This window comes from Oncorhynchus kisutch, linkage group LG10 (assembly GCF_002021735.2).
Source record: "Oncorhynchus kisutch isolate 150728-3 linkage group LG10, Okis_V2, whole genome shotgun sequence".
Lineage (NCBI taxonomy): Eukaryota > Metazoa > Chordata > Actinopteri > Salmoniformes > Salmonidae > Oncorhynchus > Oncorhynchus kisutch.
This window is the reverse complement of record NC_034183.2, coordinates 32236095-32240216: the sequence shown is the minus strand read 5'-3', so window position 1 is coordinate 32240216 and position 4122 is coordinate 32236095.

Below are 4122 nucleotides of genomic sequence, written 5' to 3'. Positions count from 1 at the left end.
TGCACAATATAGGAAATTTGCGACACACAGTGGTTCATGTCAGACAGCTCAATTCAAATGCTGTTACAAGGTGAGGAGAACTTATACCCTAACAGACACAGGTTGCTGAGAAGTGAGAGACATTGACTGTACAGTATTAGCCTCTGTCACAAGCTTTAACCTCACAGCAAAGCTTGGGCGTCCAAGGCTAGTAAAGCATAGACCAAAGTCTGCCCCGTTGATCTAAACAAGTAAGATGGGGTGACAGACTATAGTTACCATCTATCACTTGGGTGCAACTTTGATTCCACATACCATAACAGTTTATTTTCTCTGAGGTAAACAGAACTGCAACTGTACATGAAATGGGATGCAACACACTGTACAGGTATAGGATAAGACAGACTACAAAATGTCTCTTTTAAAGCAGCTGGTTGTTTTTATTCATCAAGAACCAAACACAGCAAATACGATCTGTTAAAAGAACTGTTAAAAAATAATTGTTAAAAAATAACAAAATATATACCTTTTCATTATCAGATGTATTCATTTGGGGGGGGGGGGTACTATTTCGCATTAGACTATAAAGCCCTACATAAATGTAGATACTGTTTTTATACATTAAGATAGCAGCTGACCCTGGCACCTTTGCAGTGATCTACAGCTCTGATAGACATTGCAGTGTAAGGCGTGGACTTTTTTTTTACCTCTCTGAGGACCAAAAAGTTTAAATCTGTCTATAAGGCATGTGCAAAGTGTTTTGTGGATTGTAATAAAGATACATTACTTACAACTTGGCTGGTATTTTTTTTAGCTTGTGTAAGCTGTTTACTAACTGAAACAAGCTAGCCTTCCTGATAAATATAGTATTGCCACAGGCTATTGACAGAACAGCTACAGCTGAGTGAGTCCACATTTTACTTGTAGACTACACTGTTCTATAAATAACTTTCAACATAATATACAGACTACCTGAGTAGAGAACAGTGGATCAGATTCAATATTTCTTTTTGAGTGTTTCTATAATGTAAAAAGGTAACAGTCATGGGTTGAAATGGTTAAACGTGACCTGATCAAATGTTGTTTGAGCTTAAAAGGAGCAATCTGCAGTTCAAACAAAGTGGCCAGCCGCCACTGATTTGGTAAACAGCAGAGGGATGGAGAATGCAAACACTCAAACTCAAGGACCGAGGATTAGCCCATTCAAATAAATAGTAAATGTTAAACATTATCCTGTCTTTCACAAAGCTGTCTGCCACTTGAGGGGATTTTTGCCCAAATGCTCCGTCTAAACGCAAATAAACCTCGCACATGATACCATTTTGAAAACATTTGTAAGTTAATGCTCATATAAGCGAGAAATAATTTTTCAAATACAAAAAAACAACACGTACTGCACGCGGTTTAGGAAAGCTGCACCCGGCTGTATTTTGAGAAACAGGAAATGTGGAATGGAATGGAAATGGAAATGAAAGCAAAAGGTGAGAGGATGTGTCGTACCCAAGGCGACATGTGAAAACAGCCAGGTGTAACTTAGCCAAACTGCTCACACTAAGATCTTTTGAATTTGAAAGATTCTATCTTGCTTAAATTAAAGTTATATTCCAAAATCATTTAGACAGGTGCTTAAGGATGAGGCGCTTCTGGATAAAACATTCAATATCTCTGTGGGGCTGTGGTGAAGGAGCAGACAGAGGCAGAGATAAAGTCTATGTGTATTCAGATGAAGATGGTACATGGCATGGAACAGGTTCAGATTAGTTGAATTACAGCACATGGTTGAGTTAGGTGAACAGTTGTTGCGCCAGTCTCAACAATTATTGGTATACTACATGACCAAAAGTATGTGACACCTGCTTGTCAAACATCTCGTTCCAAAATCATGCGCATTAATATGGAGTTGGTCCCACATTTGCTACAACAGCCTCCATTCTTCTGGGAAGGCTTTCCACTAGATGTTGGAACATTGCTGTGGGGAATTTCTTCCATTCAGCCACAAGAGCATTAGTGATGTTGGCACTGATGTTGGGCGATTAGGCCTGGCTCAGTCGGCATTCCAATTCATCCCAAAGGTGTTCGATGGGGTTGAGGTCAGGGCTCTACGCTGGTCAGTCAAGTTCTTCCACACCGATCTCAACAAACCATTTCTGTAAGGACCTCGCTCTGTGCACGGGCGCATGGTCATGTTTAAAAGAGGAAAGGGCCTTCCCTCAACTGTTGCCACAAATTTAGAAGCACAGAAACCTCTAGAATGTCATTGTATGCTGTAGCGTTTAGATTTCCCTTCACTAGAACTAAGGGGCATAGTCGGGACCATTAAGAACATCGGAAGACAATTATTCCTCCTCCACCAAAAACTTTACAGTTGGCACTATGCGGAGCCGTTGTTGCTCCTAGACGTTTCCACTTCACAATAACAGCACTTACAATTGACCGGGGTAGCCCTAGCAGGGCAGAAATTTGACCGAATTGTTGGAAAGCTCTTCATTAAGGCCACCTGCCAATGTTGTTTCTCTATGGAGATTGCATGGCTGTGTGCTCAATTTTATACACCTGTCAGCAACAGATGTGGTTGAAATAGCTGAATCCACTCATTTGAAGGGGTGTCCACATACATACAGTATATACATACATATACACACACATATATATATATTATTATATATATATATTATTATATATATATATATTATTATATATATATTATTATTATTATTATTATTTATTATATATATATATATATATATATATTATTATATATATATTATTATATATATATTATTATATATATATATATATATATATATATGTATGTATGTGTATGTATGTATGTATATATGTATGTGTATGTATGTATATACATAAATATACATAAATATATATATTAAAATATATAAATATATAAATAAAAATATATAAATAAAAATATATAAATATTTAATATATAAATATTTAATATATATATATATATTAAATATTTATATATTTTAATTTATATATTTTAATTTATATATTTATATATTTTAATATATATATTTATGTATATTTATGTATGCATATGTATGTATATATATTTATATATTATATATATATATATACATACATATGCATACATAAATATACATATTAAAATATATAAATATATAAATAAAAATATATAAATATTCAATATATAAATATTTAATATATATATATATATATTAAATATTTATATATTTTAATTTATATATTTTAATTTATATATTTATATATTTTAATATATATATTTATGTATATTTATGTATGCATATGTATGTATATATATTTATATATTATATATATATATATATTATAATATATAAATATAATATATATAAATATAAATAAATATAATATATATAAATATAAATAAATATATTATAATATATAAATATATATATATATATATATGTATATGTATGTATATGTATGTATATACATAAATATACATAAATATATATTAAAATATATAAATATATAAATTAAAATATATAAATTAAAATATATAAATATTTAATATATAAATATTTAATATATATATATATATTAAATATTTATATATTTTAATTTATATATTTTAATTTATATATTTTAATATATATATATGTATATTTATGTATGTATATGTATGTATGTATATATATTTATATATTATATATATATATATATATATATATTATAATATATAAATATAATATATATAAATATAAATAAATATATTATAATATATAAATAAATATATTATAATATATAAATATATATACATACATACATATATACATACACATACATATATACACATATACATACATACATACACATATACATACACATACATACATATATATATGTATACATATACATATACATATACATATATATATACATACATACATATATACATATACATGTATACATATATACATATATATACATATACATATATACATATACATACACATATATATACACATATATATACACATATATATACACACATATACATATATACACATATATATATATACACACATATAAAAGCTGTGTATGTATGCATGCATAGTTTATCTGGCACAACAGTATCTGTTCTACAAAGGAGACAAAGGTACAAATAAGAACAAGTAA